The sequence below is a fragment of the Aethalodelphis obliquidens genome, unplaced genomic scaffold (genome assembly GCF_003676395.1).
Source record: "Aethalodelphis obliquidens isolate GAN/ISIS:26980383/991018 unplaced genomic scaffold, ASM367639v1 scaffold4, whole genome shotgun sequence".
In the NCBI taxonomy this organism is placed as follows: Eukaryota; Metazoa; Chordata; class Mammalia; order Artiodactyla; family Delphinidae; genus Aethalodelphis; species Aethalodelphis obliquidens.
The window spans coordinates 69,259,230-69,277,343 of NW_020837948.1; the positions used below are offsets into that span (position 1 = coordinate 69,259,230).

The following is an 18,114-nucleotide window of genomic DNA, read 5'->3' on the forward strand; positions in this document are numbered from 1 at the left end:
TGTCTGGCTGTCTCCCACGGCCAACCCTGGTCATCTCCCTGGGTCTGACTTCTGAAGCCTGAACTTCAGCACTCAGCCCCTGCTCATACCGGCAGACAAGCAACCAGGGTAGGGAGCACAGGGTGGCGGTACTGACCGTCTGTGCAGGTTACTCTCTGTTTTGCCTACCACAAACCGGTTGCTGTGCTCTCCTCCAAGGTTCCAAAGCTCCCCCTCTGTCCAAGCTGATCTCCCTGCCCACGAGCAGACGTCCCAGGTGTGGGAACCTTTCCTCCTTCAGAGCTCCCTCCCTGGGGTGCAGGTCCCATCCTGATTCCTTTCCCTCCCTTTTTTTTTCTTTTTTCTTTTGTCCTACGCAGTTACGTGGAGGTTTCCTTGCCCTTTTGGAAGTCTGAGCTCTTCTGCCAGTGTTCAGTATATGTTCTGTGCAAATTTTTCCATGTGTAGATGTATTTCTGATGTATTTGTGGGAGGAGGTGAGCTCCACGTCCTATTCCTCTGCCATCTTGATAGCTCCCCTCTCTAATAAACTTTAAACAGGGCACTGTAAACACCAGGCCCCACAACAGGCTGACTTCAGTTAAGTTCAACTGCACTCTCACTCTGTGAAGCTTTGGTTGTCAGGTCACGAACCCCTGATACCTGTGGACCTATCTGCCATGCTCTAAGCCCCACTGGTATTGACTCCTGTGACCTAGGACTCAGAACTCCTTAAGTATCTGCGGTGCACAGGTATCCAACAGTTCTCAAATCTAATTGGGCATCAAAGGCACCTGCATAACTCAAGAAACATAGAGATTCTCAGGACTCAAGCCCCAGACTTCCTGAAGCACAGTAACTGATAGCAGAATCTATTTTGTGGGGAAAATAACTCCCCAGGTCTGATTTGTAAAGAAGCAGTCTGGAAAAGGAAAAGATGAGCAGGGCCATGAAGGAGGATAAAAGAGGTGGTGAAAATCCCCCTGCTTTCTTGGATTTAATATCTCTCTCCCATGTCTCCCCTGAAAAAAAAGAAGAGACAGCTACCGGGAGAAAATAACAGCAAGAGTTTCAGGAATGTGAACTTCCTCTTAAAAACAGGAGTTTAAATAGGAGTTTCCTCTTTAAAACCCACCCGCCCTTGTCTACCTTAAGGTCTGCTGCCCAACAATAAATATGAACAAAAGAGAGCAGAACAGGGATGGGAGTTTCCCCTCGTGGGTGGTAGTCATACAGGAGATGGACACAATATGAGCTTCAGGAGAATGGAGGAAGCTCTTTGAGGTTTTCTACCTGTCCTAATTTATGCCATTCTTTGCCTAAAGACTGGAAAATAAATAAAATTTAGTCACAGGGAACAAGAAAAAATGTAATCATTTTAAGAATTCAACTGACAGAGGAAATGAGGAGGTAGGGGTCCTGTGGTATATATAAAATATATTTTTTAAACATCTCCCAGGATGGGTACTAAAGAGACTTTATGAGGTCACCTAATTCATCTCTTAGTAGACAAGACTACAGCTAATAGTATCCAGGGAAAGACACTGGAAAATATATTTTAGGGGCTAAATTTCCACATAATTTAATTGTTCTCATTGTCAAAAATACTGTTTAAATGTCACGAAGCTCACATGATTAGAAACTAAGAACTAAGCATTAAAAACTGCTTCCTTTTATGACAAAAATCTTACACTGGCCAAAAAAAATTGGCCAAAAAACTCCCATGCAAAGAGTTTGAGTATGTTATTATTTTGTAGGATTCCAGAATCTTGTTTGTATGCATGTTTTCCCTTCTGATTTTATTCAAAAGATTCTCTTTTCTTTTCCAAGTGTACTTTCTAAGTCTGAAGACAAAGTGTTCCTTCTCCCTGGCTCCTCCTCCCCTGGCCTCCATGTGATGAAGCACCCATGCGAAAACTAAAGAAGCTATAGAGCTCATAGTGGTCTTACTTGTTAGTCTGTGAAAGACTGAAGCTGCCAGCTGCATATGGATTAGAACGGTCCTGTTTACAATGGCTCCCTGCTCTATGTCAAGAAAAACTGAACTGACCACATGGCACACAGTTTGGAAACCCCACGCCATTTTTTATTTCAGATTTTTATTTTTACGAACAATATCATAGCTTTAACAGCCCCAAAAGAGGTCTGAACCTTAAAACCGTTAGATTTTTGGTAATATGAAAACCATGCCCCAGTCAATAATCACTCAATCTTAAATTGCTACCTCAGCCAGAGGTTTTTTAAAGTTAAGTCCTATTGATGGTTTCATGATAGTCTTCAAGGACTAGAAAGAGTTACTGCAAGAAAGATACCAAAGACATGTGTCCTCAATTAAGTCTGAAATCTTTGTTTCCTCTAAATCAGATGTGTAAACTTGGCAAGTGACATCATTTGTAAGCAGCATGTGTAAGCATTCCTGGTGCAATGCACAATTATTCCCTTAATTTTATCATGGGATCACAGAGTTAAATTCCTGCATCCCCCCTATTATCTAAGAGTACAACATAGAGCAGGGTTTTTTGTTTGATTTCTTCATTTCTATATCTCAGGGCGTATCACATGGTATATGTTCAAGTTATTACTGATCAATGAATACTGCCAAATTAAAGTACATAGAAAAATGAAGTTAATTTCTGTCATTCATTAAATGTAAGAATCAACTATACATTACACCCAACAATGCAAATTCTAAATCTGCCCATAGGGACAACATAACAGTTACTGTGAAAATCATAACTTTGAATTTCCTAGTTGGGTGCAATTGGATACTTAACCTTTAAGGTGCAAAACCTTATGTATTTAATAAAACTGAATCCTATCAGAGTTCCAATTTCTATATGCACCCCCTAGAGCACTGTAATCTAGAAATCATACAGTATCTTGTTCTGTGTAGAAAGTTAATCAATAAAAACACCTTCATTTGGACAGCTTCTGGACATAACATTTCCTGTAATAAAAAATAGAATCACTGGAGATTCATCTCTATACTGCTCCTAAAATCCATGCTGCAAAAGTTTAAGCTTATGCTCCAAATGATAAAGCTTTTATAATTGGGAGCCAAATATAACTAAAGCAAAATTCCAATGATAATAGTGATATAATGGCAAATTCCTTGTAGTTTTAAAAGTTCTACTTAAACTAATAATTATATTAAAATGTCAAGCATTTATAGATACATCTTCAAAATCATTCTCAACTGTACTTACAATTGATATAGTCATCTTTTCTAACTTCACAGATAAGATCATTTAACTCTACAGAGTGTGTGCTCTATTACTGCTAATACTTTACACTAAAAAGCAGCTCAAACACAGAAAGAGCTACTAATTGCTACCATAACTTGGGATGTACATGTTCCATAAAAGAATATTTTAAGAGTGACAGAATGATAGGATATTCCTTAAACTTTGTCCCATCTTCATAAGACTTCTGAGATGTTTTTGCAATCTTTCCTTTCACCCCTGGAGCTGGGCTGAGAAAAAGGAGAGTGGGTATCAGTGTGGGTACCTACTTAAGCATATAGATACGTGCTCACTTGCAGGAGGAAGAAAGGGAGAAAGACCAAAAAATGGTAGCAAGGCGAGATGAGACTGGTCTTGCTGATTCATAAAATGACTGGCTTAATAGGACATTTGGGCAGTGATATTATTTTGGAAACATTTACGCTAAAGTTTCTTTTCTAATAAACTAAGAAAAGGTCATATAAATTGATGCAACAAAGGAAATTCCATTACAAAGTATAAGTCACAGAATTAAAAAAATATGCAGATGTGGCCAATCTATATAACTATCTCCATGTCAAACTCCAATACTTCTCTTCACACAGATCACTAGAGAGAACTTCTGTGGTATTTTTGACGTAGTAATATCCCATTACATACTTATAACTAATGATTTTACCAGTTATTTTGCCAGGTAGATTTCATTCACATTTTTAACCTATCTCAGTATACATCCTTTATTTGCTATAAAAAGTTCTTTGCAACATACAGCATCACTCAGAAAATCTGGAATAAGATTTCAGTATATTCTCCTTGTCACTGCTTTTTAAACCTTATCTCCCCACAGATTATATTTAAACGGTCTAAAGTTACAGTCTTTTGAAAAACTGGTGTGTACTCATACTGGTACCTCTGGAAGAATACTGGAAACGCTAACATAAGAGATTTTCTCTTCTGTTGTTCCACCAGCCCCCTCTTGTTCAGCACTCAGTACTGGGCACTCCAGAGGTCAGGAAACCATGGGGAGACTGAATGAAAAGAAAGGATGGGGGCTAGGGAGCAATTATTAGAGATCACTAAAGTAAAAGCTAACTAGAGCACAACTGAAAAAAAGCTAGCATTGGGAGTCCAAATGTATACAAAAATTAAAACTTACAGAATTTTCAAGATAGATGATAAACTAATGAGAAAGTTGTTTGAATTCAAGGCTTCAAACTAAGACAAATTACATCCAACCATGAAATACACTGTCTATTGGAACCTGAAACCACTGTCAGGGTTCCCCACAAGTCAAATGTAAAGGGCAGAAAGACCCTAACAGGAAGCCATAAGAGACTATATTTGAATTTACCTGGTCAACATTTTCATCAGCAGACAAACTTGGGATGTACTCAGAGGCAGGATCAGTTAGAACGAGGAGACGACTTGTGGGGATCCCTAATAACCAGGGAAGATGGAAAGTTCAGAAGGATTTAGCAGTCCAGAACAAGACACAGATACAAAATGACTCACAAAAAGAAAGATAAAGTACTACACTGGATGTAAAAACAAAAGCTGCTCGTCTATAACATAAGGCCTTACTATGAGCAATTCACGTGAAAAACAACACACCAAGGATCAGTTACATACATGTTTCAAACAGGTCATGGCTGTCTATAAAATAAACCCAAAAAACATATCAACTTGGGCTATACTAATGAAATCACAATTTTTAAACCTTCTTAGCACGCCCCATGCTGGTCACACCCTATTTGAAGTATTATAAGCTCTTCTGAGGACCACATTTTAAAAGTGGCAATGAAAAACGGGAACATTTCAGGAAAGCTAGCATGATTACAAAGAGTCTGAAACTACATTAAAGAGGCATGGTACAAAGAGCTTTGGCAGCATAACTCAGAGAAGAATCAACATAACTCTTGTTCAATATCTGAAGATATGTCATGTGAGAGATGGAAAAGATAGAATTACGACTACTGGAGGGCTAGGAATCCACCCAACGTGAAAAGCTACCTAACATTAAGTTCTTCAAAACTGCCTTGAAAATCAAGGATTCTGAATCTCTAGAAGAGAAGCCAAGCCAATGAATGAAATAGCCAAATAGAGATGGAATGACAAGCGGCCAAGGATGCTTCAAGAATGTCTGTCTATGCGCTTAAGGAAGGGTGCACAAAGCTACTTCCAACCCATAACCCTAGAGATCATCTACAGCCCCTGACCATACAGGTGAAAAAACTGAAGCCGGACAAGGGAACCACCTTGCTCAGGGTATCACAATCATAAAATAGCAAGGCGAGAAGCCAGCTTTCTGGACTCCCTGATCCATGCTCTTCATTCTGTTCCATCTTCTCACTTTAAGTATCAGGCCACTTTGACCCTCACTCACAGAGAAAACATTCTCTTCTTAAGAGTTCATTCAGACTTGGGAAGTAGGGATTTGAAGAACCAGTCACTTTGGGATAAGTGATTTTGCTTGTTTTTCAGTTCTTTCTGTAATGTTCAGTTACTCAAATAGTCCAGAAAGCACCAATCCTTTAAGTACATGGATGCTGTACGTGTTTTCCCACTAAGAATTCAGCTCTGAGGGCGTTGCAGCAAGAAGATTCAGGTGATCCCCCAAAGAGGAATGACTCACTGCTCAAACTTTCCACCCAATTCAATAAGTGAAGATAGATTCTAGAAAAAACAAAAGAGGATCTTGTTTTTCCCTCAGTTGAAAGACAGAGATGGAGTCTGCACTTGCAGAGAAAGAGTAGGTTTCAATGTGTAAGAGAAACTGGAGTGCCAATATCAGTAATTTTCTCAGTCCAGTCACATATAAGGATTTAATCCACAATCAGGCAAACTCAATGTTTTCAATCAAAACGCATTTTCAAATAACAGACATTGACTGTCTTTTTAGAAAGCCAAACAATTCACTCTCCTCAGCCTCCCAAACTTCCATTCGGCCATCCAATCTAAGGTCATCCTTCCTCTTCTCACAAACAAGCACCCTAATGACACCAGTCAACAAATTCAGTTTGCTCCCTAACTCAGAGAAAATTATTCTCAAGATTAAAATCACACAATATTTGATTTAATCATAAAAATCACAATCTTAACGAACCACTACCTGGGCTGACCAGGTGCCAAATGCTGTGCTTAGTACATTACAGCATGTTGATAAGGTAAATATTATCATCCTCATATTACAAATGAAGAAAACAAGACTCCAAGAGACTAAGTTAATTGCCCAAGGTTAAGAGATACCATTACAAGCAGGCTTCTAACTCTGAACTTCAGGACCCCACAATCTTAACCAATACAATGCTGCCTGCCTACTTGCTCAAGGAGAGTGATGCTGTGGGCTCCAAACAACAACCAGAACCATGCAAAGGAAGTGGCATCCAAGTCCACTCAAGAGTTTCACAGGTACCAGACGGCACTGGGCCATTCTGTGAAATACTGTTGAGATGCTCTTCTGTAACCAGAGGCTTAAACAGCAGCAAGACGGACTAAGTGTAGACATGAAAATCAACTTCCTCTGTTTTGAAGGTAAACTGGAAGGCCTCTAATAGTTAACATTAATAATGACTAAATTTTTACTGCTTTCTGTACTAGGCACTGGGATCAAATCCCTTCTCTTTTCCCTCTCAATGTGGATTAAGTGGATTTGGACCACAAAGCCCATTCTCTACACTTAAAGTTAGTGAGCTAAACAGGCAGCAAGGACTCTGTCTCCTTCAGATGTCACCTCACAACAGTTTGGCTGTCACTGATGGGCTGCGTGTGCCATAGTCCCTGGAGGACCCCTGCTGCAGGGCTGAGGATTCACAGCATGTACAGACCAACAAAACAAACTGCCTTTTTCTCCTGAAATGTGGATTTAGTCACAACTGCCACCCCTCAGAGCATTTCACTGATTCCCCCATATCACACTCAAGGTGAATTTGATTCAAGATCAAATTTGTTAGTGGTAACTCCAATGGATCTAAATTTTTTTTAAGTTAAAGAAAATTTTGATTATTGCGCTATACAAACACATTTTTGTAGGATATTTTAAGATATATATTACATACAATTAAGATAATATTTCGTTGGGGAGTAAGAATACATTCTAAACTACTTTAACGATTTTTAGATTAAGTCTAAATCAATGCCCAAAACTGAATAACCTGGTTATTTTGTACTGCAAATTCAGATATTGACAGTAAGACAACAAATCAAAAAGCCTAGATTTTAACTCCAGGTCTCTTCTTACTACTTACTATTGGGGCAATCATGAGTAAGTCATTAACCTCTCTGAGAAGCAGTTTCCTAACCTGTAAACAGCAATTTTTTAAAACTCTAAAGGGCAAATGTATGGCTATGATATTTATAATGTTCCTAAGAGGTTAACAATTTATAGTTCAAATATTTAATAAGGAATATTTGGAAAACATTAGATAATTCATTTAAGCCCTCCCCTCTCTCCCCCACAAAAACTCTGTTTTCTGATTTTTATTCAGCAAGTAAAAATTTTAACGGAAAATTTAAATTTTAAAATGTCTAACTAGTTATTTGTGAAAGTAGATATTTTTCCTTTTCTTTAAACTATTTAAACGAAACCACTTAAACCTTCTCTTTAAACTTCTTTGAACTATTTAAACTAATGTGACTGAAGTTAGAGTACGCTATTCCACTAAAACAAACTAAAAAATCTGACACCTAACACTCCCTTCTTACATTTGCACAGCATTTTGCAAGCTAAATAAAACGTTTCATTCACGTTTGAATGAAAACATTCAGTTCTCACAATAAACCTATATGGTCAGGAGCGTTGTCATGTGACAATTTTGCAAAAGAAGATAAAGTGACAGATAAATAAGACATCCAGGGCACACAGCTCGAAGTGGTGGAGGCACAAGTGGAAGACTTGGCCTTCTGGTCCACGCTGCCCAAGATCATGTCTGCCTCCCAATACCAGACTGTACCTTCTGAGCTCAGTGTATATGGCAGACTTGCAAAGAAACACAAACTTTCCCGATTTTTTTGTTTCTAAGCAATACTCTGATTTAGAATGCCTAAACCAACAACTACCCCTCAAAAAAACATATAAAGCTTAACAAGATATTCAAGTTGACAGCCCTCCATTGAGTAAAGCCATTTTCTTTACGCCACTGAATAATTTATAGAGAAATAAATTCTCTGAGAACACTTTAATATCAGATTACTAACGTAGTCCATGGCCTATTGTGTCTTACCTATAAAACTTTGCTTAAAAGGTCAAGTGAATAAAATGTCTTAACTTATAAATTAGAAGTTCTAAATCTTAATCTCTCTGGATACATTTTTTTAAAAAAACAGAATGTTTTAACCAAGTGTTTTTCAATTTTTGAAATCCATTTTGTTTTAAAGTAAGCTGTTTTAAAAAATCTATTTTTACTGAGTTATAACCATGTGTCTAGCCCTATGCTCATTTAATCAATTAAACCACTGATTTTTTCTTCTTTTTTTTGCAGTACGTGGGCCTCTCATTGTTGTGGCCTCTTCCCGTTGCGGAGCACAGGCTCCAGACGTGCAGGCTCAGTGGCCATGGCTCACGGGCCCAGCCGCTCCGCGGCATGTGGCATTCTTCCCAGACCAGGGCACAAACCCACGTCTGTTGCATCAGCAGACGGACTCCCAACCACTGCGCCACCAGGGAAGCCCTAAACCACTGATTTTTATCTTAACTCTGATATTGCTTAAGTTAGTATTCAAACATGACACCCTGACAGATCCATATCTGTGTGCGGGGATGAAGGGGGAGGGCGGAAATCAACGTACTACAGCAAATGGTCTTTCTTGTACTGCATAGCCTGCCATCTATCCTGCATTGGGCTATCAGGTAGGACTGTGCAAGGACACGCTTGGTGCCACCTCTATACCTATATCCCTCTACCAGGTAGGACTGCCTGCACAGAAGTTTTCTCAGCACTGAGCAGTTATACCACCTCTCTGAAATGGTGTCCCCTTTATTAAAGGAGTCTTTCTGGTCACCTTATAGGCCATGATGGCCTTGCTGAAGGGATGAGTCACATTATAAACGTACTCCCTCTAGTACTAATGTTTAGCACATACCCAGCTCATAAATGGGATTTTATGACTCCAAGAAATGAGCACAATAGGCTTTCATTGGCTCCTCATGACTGTGCCCACGAATCAAGGCTAATCAAAGCCTCGTGATGGCACATTACTAACACTAGAAGATCAAGTCCAACTCCTCATTATGGTACACAAGGTCCTCCATAGTCTGGCCTGCCTCTACCATCTCCTCTCCTATCACAACCACCACCACCTTTCTCCAACACTTGGTGCCAGTCATGGAAGCAGTGCAGACTCTGAATCACAAAAGGGAGATAACTGCTTTATACCTCCACACTTACGCATGAGCTGTTTTATACCTCCACACTTACGCATGAGCTGTATCGACTGCCTAGAATGTATTTCCATACCCCCTCCTCTGACCAACCACCTTTCCCCACCCTCCTGACGGTATTTGCCTGGCCAATTCCTCTGATTTCCCACCACTGGTTCCAAGTTTCCCCTTCTCTTCTGGAAGCCTTCACGTATCCCCAGGAAGAATGGATAACTGCCCCTCATACACACTACTCAGAGTGTACTTCGTGTGCTGTCAATCAAGTTACATGCCTTGAAGTCATCTTACTTTCCACCCAGTGAGCTCCAAGAAGACAGGGAAGAAGTCTGACTCAGATTTGCATTCCCAGTACTCAACCAGTGCAGGCACAAATCAAATAGTCAGAATGGAGGGAGGATCAGTACTGCTCAGCAACCCAAGGCTCAGCTATCTCTTCCCATGCAGGGGCTGCAAGGGCCCAAGCAGTCAGGTCCTGGTTGACTCCCTCACCACCAGCCCTGGAGAAGACACTGAGTGGGCTGGCAGCGCAGGGAGCATGCCCAGAGGCAAGGACACACTGCCCCAAGGAACAATGCTACGAGTGGGCTGTGCCAGGCCGAGACGAGTGAGGGGCAGTTGTTCCACCAGCACTTCCACCAACTGAAGGCAGGGAATTTTCTAATCATAAACGCTTGCCTTTTATCTCACTTTATATAGCCTTGCCTCCTACATTCAGCAGTAAATTGCTGCTTTATCACAAAAATAATTTAATCCAGCAGAACATGGACATAAAATAATAGCACCAAACTAAAAAAAATTCCTTACCTATCCTAACGTCAACCAATCAACAACTTCTCTATCCTACCCCTGTAACTGGAATACTCCATAGTAATGACTCTGCTTGCTTTTACTTTATACATCATATGATAAGGTTGGTTATCTTGTTTTCAAGCTCCCTACAGATTAAAAGCAGCACATTTGAGAAAAGAGTTTCATAACGAAGAAGACAAAAAAGCTATTTCAAAAACCAGGCCCAGGAACCCCAAAGTCCAGCAATCTGGAGCATTTGGCCCTGTGTGTCTGGATGCTCAGTACATTCAACCGAAAAGAGCACAGTTCAGGTTCTTAAAGGCAAAATTTGTCAGCTTTTTAGGAATGCTGCCTATAAAATTATACATTTCTTAATATTCTGCCATAGACAAAGTATAATTATATTTTAAATGAATAATAGCAACTCCACTTACAGAAATCTACCCCCAAAATGTAAGTGTGCAAGATGAACACACCAATATGCTCAGTGTAGCACTGTTCACAATAGTGGAAAACTGAAAACTAAATACCTATTAAAACGGTAATGAGAAAGAGAGTATGACCTATACTTAAAATGGAACACAGTTCAGCCATTTTAAAAGATCACATTCATTAACATGGAAAGATACCACAACAAAGTATTAAGTAAAAAAATAATGGTTGGTAAATAGCACGTGTGATGTAACTTCACTCACATTACACAAGGGTGCACATGTGCGTATGCTTGCATATATGCACGTGGGTATACATGCATGCCAATTACCAAACTGTTGACAGTGACCATTCCTGTATTATCAAACTGTTAATTGTGATTCTTGCTCCTTCACAATTTTCTATATTGTCTGAATTCTCTACAGAAACACAGATCTTGTACATAATGAGAAAAAATTATTTTTGAAAAGTATACTCCAGCATGTGCACATACATCTCAAATACTGCTTTACAGGATTAAAGAAAAGGGAGGGAAAGGCAAGTAGGTGCATGTATGTAGCTAGCCTGGATGCAATCACCATGCTTTCCATCTATCTCCTACAACAGAGAAATCAGCAAATAGCTATAGACTCATCACTACAAATTCATCAGTACCACTTACTAGAAAACACAATTTTGAAAGCTAGAATACTTATATACAAGGATACCTTACATATAGCTCCAGTCACCCTATCAATTTCAAATAGTTTCTTAGTTCTATCTGGAAGAAGAACTTCAACAAATTTTCAATGTTAAAACACAGTGGCAGGGCTTCCCTGGTGGAGCAGTGGTTGAGAGTCCACCTGCCGATGCAGGGGACACAGGTTCGTGCCCCGGTCCGGGATGATCCCACATGCCGCGGAGCAGCTGGGCCCGTGAGCCATGGCCGCTGAGCCTGCACGTCCGGAGCCTGTGCTCCGCAACGGGAGAGGCCACAACAGTGAGAGGCCCACGTACTGCAAAAAAAAAAAGAAAAAAAAGAAAAAAAAAAACCCCACAGTGGCATAAATCAACTACACATCAATAAAAAAATTAAAGTTAAAAAATAAGCATAAACACTAGCATGTCAACCACGGAGGGGAATAACAATACTGAAGAAAAATATATGCAAAATAGAGGTGGCCCTAGAAAAGCCTACTGGATGTCAAAAGAAGCCAAGAAATTTTGAAAACACAATTTCTGAGATTGCCCCAACTGACAATGCTCATTCACAAAAGTTTTATCATGTGTGGGCTCTCCAAAGCACGAGGCAAAGATAAAGGGAGGAAAAGAAACACAGGGCATAAGAATTTACACTTTCACTCAAAAAAATTTTTGAAAAACACGAAAGATATTACTTTGTCATAAGCTCAGTTTTAATAAGGATGGAAGAATAAAGTATCTGAAAATATCTGAGCTACAAAAATTGTGGTTTGGGCACAATGTTAGTCACATTATTTCTGAATTCTAATAATCTTCCTCCTTATAAAAGGTTTGTAAGGATAAAGAAGTGTTTGTTAATTATAATAACCTTCTTAGTCAAAATAAATAGCCCTAGAAGAAAAAAAAACTTTAAAAAATAAATATGGTAAAGAATTCTGAACTGTCATACTCTCTTCATTACAGCAGACAAGCTGCACTGGAATTCTTTGGGGAAGGCAGGACATACTATACTTAGGCAGGTTGGAAGGCAGGCTGGCCAACAGAGTTAAGGAAAGGAGATAGGAAATAAAGATGAGGAAGAAAGGGAGCTCTGTAGCAAAAGATGGAAGAAAAAAAGAAAGAAAAATTCAGTTCTGCCTCATGCTGCAGATGCCCTCAGGAAATGTCATTAATGGCACATTTCATTATAGAAATTCCCCAGATTGGCCAAACACTTGCTCTTTTGGTTTCCAGATCAAAACCTACATGCACCTTTTGCACATCAAGGCTAATGCATATATGGCATGTGGCTAAGAAATTATTCTCAGCCCAGCATGTCTGCATCAAGATACATCTGTGACTCCCTATAACCTGTAATGACAACATTGACAAGCTGCACAGAAGACCAACACAGTCACAGAGCAGACTGACACAGAATGGATTTAAATGCCAAAACTGTATTCTGAGACTCTTCAACTGGGTTTTCTTTCCTCCACAAGATGGTTTCCAAATACATTTAGTCTTTGAATCACTGCAGAATTTTTCATTTCCCTAACTTCTCCATCAAGTTGAAGAGCTGTTAAAGTTCTAAGAAAAGCACACTTCCACTTCAGTGGATAAGTGTGGTACCACGACAAATCTCAGGTGAGGAGGGCCTTCCTCAAGGGAGGAGCCCAACTAGATGGGAGGAGCTCTCCAGAACAGGAACCAGAGAGAAAGCCTCAAGGGTGGGAGAACAGACTGAAGTTTCACTGACAGATGGTGACTTTCATGCCTTTTGTCTCTTCTCTCATTTCTCCTCCCCAGGAGTTTGGGGACAAGTATCCCAGTATGCCAAGATGCATTTACAGATATTCAAGTGACAAAGAATAAACACTGATCTAGAATGATTCAAAAAATAAAGGCAGTCTTTTTGCTGACTACAGAACCAAACTCAGAATTTCCCAATTTCAATTCCAATTATTCCCACTTCTGTGTAAAACAGTATTGGTTTCCATTTTAAGGTTTCCTAGCAGCAAAATACCCAAAGTCACAATTCCAACACAAGAAAACTTAAAGCCTCTCAGTCACTACACAGCAAAGTGGTGGAGGGCATAAATTTTTTAAGCCACTATGTGGGCTCAAATTCCAACTCTTTCATTTACCAGGTGTGTGACAGTGGGCAAGTTACCTAATGTCTGTACCTCAGTTTCCTTATGTGTCTCTTAATTTAAATAAATTAATATATGTAAAGCTCTTACAGTATGAAGCACTTCCTGTAATAATAATGACTCTTACTATTATTACTATCATCATCATCATCATCATCCAGAAGGTTTCCATGAGTACCTCAACTGAACCTCTCCTAGAACAAGACTGTCACCTCTAAAGCATTCCAACTATTTCCCAATTTGAGAAGACAGCATAAATCCAAAATGTTTCCTACATCTGAAAAAACATTTTGGTGTGTGGGGAACTTTTCAGCTCAGAGTGGTTTTTCAAGGAGTTACACCCATCAAGTAAAGATGTAAAATGTGAACTGTTCCCTCTTCCATCTTTCAAGAAAAGGAAAAGGAAGAGACAGTTTGTGAGGCGCTTTTGTTTTGTTTTGTTTTTCAAAGAGTAGCTTTGACAGGCCATTAATTCAAGCTAATCTTAAATATATCTGTAGAGTATTCAACATGTGAAGTGCTTCTGCCTTAACAGTTTTAGAGTATAGACTGTTACAAGCACCCAATTAACAGAAAAAGGACTTTCCTACCACATAACTTTTACATTTGAAATCTCACAAGTGCTGTTTTGCCCTTTTTCACTCTTTCCTACATTTAAAATATTTCATTACTTTTAATACTGCAGCGATGGTAATTAAAATAATCATAAGTTTCTCCAGCATCAGGCATGGAAGAGAACATGGAAGGGACACAATCCTGATTTTCAGGCAACTTATGTAAATATGCTGTTTTGGGGGAGTAGCAGACTTACTGTACTTATTTTTGATATTACCTATTTGCTGATTTGGAAGGTAAGTGTAGATTTCTCCCAAAAGCAGACGGCCTATCTACTGTAGAAAGCTGTTTCGGATACAAGCAACTACCAGCAGAGAAGTTACATTCTTAATAATCAGTACAAGCCCCTTTGAACTCTACGGAGTGCTCATTATCAATATCATAAATAAAACAATAAAAGCAAATGCTTCCTTAGAGTCTTAGCAACTAGAGATAAAGGGATCTGCCGTAATTGGGTTGAATAGAGGGCATTTGGCAAGAGCAAATGGGTAAAGAGCCTCAAAAGTAAATCATAATTTTGTTGTAATACAAAAATATAAGAAAATGAGAGCTAGTAATGTTCTTTGAGAAAGTAAGATATTCAAAGGTATGAAAAACATTTTTTAAATCCACACAAATGGATTCTGAAACAGGAAAATCTATTAACCCACAAGTTGTTGGATTATTTTTCTTTACATACACACGTTATGGAAACTTCAGAATCACGAAATATATTCCTGATTAGCAACACTCAAGTTTCCAGCTGCCTTTGCATTTGTTCACTTTGTCAAAGCCCTAATTCTATACTAAAGTCCTTTGTCTTACTCGAACGCCGGCTCAGCTCACCTTACTAGAAAGGCTCTTCTGGTTTGTCAGCTGTGCCCATGATAAGCAGCTGGGAAGTATGGAAAAACCATAACTACTGACTGAAAGAGTGTGGACATGGAGTTGCACCATTTGTTGCAGAAGAGGTTATAAAAAATGTAAATCCAAAAAAATGAAATTAAAAAGACTATTCATTGCACCACACCTGCTCAGAAAAAGCTTTACAATCACCAATCCATGTAAAATAGCCCCAGTTCAACTAAAGGGAAGTATTAATCCTTGTTTAAAGTGGGGGCAGGGGTGGGGCGGTGGGCGGCACCTACCAAGGCACAAAGACAAAGGCAGAACCACTCAGAAGCAGGAAGAGAAATGCCCACTCATGTACAGGGGATAAACCAAAGGTCTCTCAGAGGTCTGTGTTTCCCTGATGTAGTACTTTATTTGTTTTTTTTTTGCGGTACTCTCACTGCTGTGGCCTCTCCCGTTGCGGAGCACAGGCTCTGGACGCGCAGGCTCAGTGGCCATGGCTCACGGGCCTAGCCGCACCACGGCATGGGGGATCTTCCCGGACCGGGGCACGAACCCGTGTCCCCTGCATCGGCAGGCGGACTCTCAACCACTGCACCACCAGGGAAGCCCCCTGATGTAGTACTTTAAATAACCGGCAAACTCAAGGCAGACAGACATCAATCTGGAATGTAGACAGGAGAGCTTTCAGAACTTCAAAGCATAAGAATGTGTTCTCAATTAGTACGTAATACATGAAAGCCAAGTGCAGACTGGGCCTCAAATATTTCCCATCTTTAGCTTGAGATTTTTCTCATCCTTAGCAACGTTCAATTGCTGGGCCACAGTGCCACTGTTCCCGTAATCTCCTGTGCCTTACTTGTGCCCACCACTCCAAGTGTCGTGGCTATGAGCAGGGCTCTCTCCTGAGGCTAAGTGCAAACCCCCATATCTGGAGCTGTCAATAAATTATATCCAACGAGGCACCAACAGTCTGTGGTGTTTGCTATTTGAAAGACAGAGAGCCAGGCTGGCTGCTCCATAAAACCCCGGTGAAGTGGGCATGATCACCTTGACTAGCACAGTTATGCACAGCCCTCTGCCCCTGGGGCACAGCAGCTGAGAGCAGTCTCCCAAAAGAACCAAGATCTAGGTGGATTGTCAATGGTGGAACAGAGTACACTACTGGGCCTGGTTATGTGAGACAGTATGTTATGTACAAAATACGTGCATTCATCATGAAACAATGAAGCAGGAAAAGAGCATTAACCCTGATAAAGTGCCTGTGCACTGGCCTAAATACTAGCCATATATTATCTCAGTTAGTGCAACTGAGGACCAGACAAGTTAAATAACTTTCCCAGGTCACAAAGTTGGTAAGGGATAGAATCAGAATCCAAACCCAGATCTGCCTAACTACAAAACAAGTGTTCTTGCTATTAAATCATAATGCCTTTTATTATTTTTCCCATCATCACGTTTCTCTTAAAATAGTTAGGCCTCCACTGTGGCCATCTATAAAGATGGTTTAAAACTCAAAAGAGAACTAAGCATTTTCCTGACAACCCAGCAGTACAGACTGCCTTGGGCAAACTCCTTTGAACACTAAAATTTTTCTATTTTTAATCATTTGATGAAATGGTAAATTTGATGAAAATTTTTCTCAAAATATGTAACTGCCTTCTTGAACAGAACATACCAAACACCACTAACCAGTAAACGTGCGTCCTACGTCCACAGTGTTCCACCATTTGGGATGAGAGACTGCACTCATCTTAGAGATGCAGGGGGTCACACAGACCACCTAGTCAAATCCCGAGACTACAAGATGTTCCTCATAAGATTTACCCAAGGCTAAAATGTTAAAAATATGAAAAGAAACCCATTCGCGTGTGGCTCAATGGATCTAAAAATTTAAGCAGCTTTTGGAACACAAAGTTTCCAACATCCATCTAAATTCAGTCATTCCACCAACACCTGAGTTCCATACCCACCATTGCCAAACTGGCCACCTGTCAATCTTAACATTTTCTAAATCCTGTAACCTCATGAATTCGGATTCAACTGTACAATATTAAGGCAACTATTCATGAGGCCTCGTGAGGGTGGTGGTATTCTTTCACCCTATTTGAACAGTCTTTCCTCCCTGCCCAGACTTGCAGAGCTACGTACACTTTTCACTACCATACTGGTTCTGAAAACTTGTCATCAGAGTTTGGAAGACTTTTTATCAATAAAAATCAGATAGTCTCTGTTTTAGCAAGGAGAGCAACATTTTAACGTGGAAAACCTGATCCTTAAACTGGAAAAAAAAAAAAAAAGATTAAGTGTCATTGAAATAGTAGTTTTCCTCAGAAATATTACTGATTTTAGCATCATTTTTTTGTTTTTCTAAATAAGATGATATATTACTTAAACCAACCACAAAGGCATTATTAGCATATGAGAAAAAGTTCTTATACATCATTAGGTACCAGATTAAAATAAGAAATGTTAGGGACTTCCTGGTGGTGCAGTGGTTAAGACTGCGCTCCTAATGCAGGGGGTCTGGGTTCAATCCTTGGTCAGGAAACTAGATCCGACATGCATGCCACAACCAAGAGTTCACATGCCACAACTAGGGAGCCCGCACGCTGCAACTAAGACCTGGCGCAACCAAATAAACAAATAAATATTAAAAAATATATATGTATATATAAATAAGAAATGTTAAAATAATATTGTTATGTGCTACAGTTATCAACCTTTCCCGGCTTTCATTCTCTCAAAACAAGATGGAGATTTCAATTATGACTACAGCCAGCCGGTAGGGTAAAAAGAAAGCCAGCCACACTGTCCTCCACTCTTATCATCTGCCTCACATTATTCTCCCACCATCCTAAATTTAAGGTGCAGCTCCAAGCTGCCCAGAAGATCTTGACCCTAACGGGAGGTGACTGCTTGTCAGCTGCCTAGTCTGTTTACTGGACTGTTATTGTGGTACTATGCCTGAAACTTGAAAAGAAATCCTAAACAGAAAGAAAATATAGTGTGTAAAACAAACATACATACATATATCAATAAATACATAAGATAAACTTAT

At 39.7% G+C, this 18,114-nt stretch overlaps 1 protein-coding gene and 1 long non-coding RNA gene across 2 annotated transcripts in view; both read right to left on the reverse strand.

Annotated features, from left to right (window-relative positions):
• ZSWIM6 (zinc finger SWIM-type containing 6) overlaps positions 1 to 18,114 on the reverse strand; it is a 204,958-nt gene that overhangs the window by 142,933 nt on the left and 43,911 nt on the right. The window lies entirely within an intron of this gene.
• LOC113617502 (uncharacterized) lies at positions 337 to 8,727 on the reverse strand. The gene is made up of 2 exons (XR_003431672.1): positions 4,552 to 8,727; positions 337 to 3,451 (listed from the first exon to the last, which is right to left on the reverse strand). It is a non-coding gene; the product is annotated as an uncharacterized LOC113617502 (long non-coding RNA).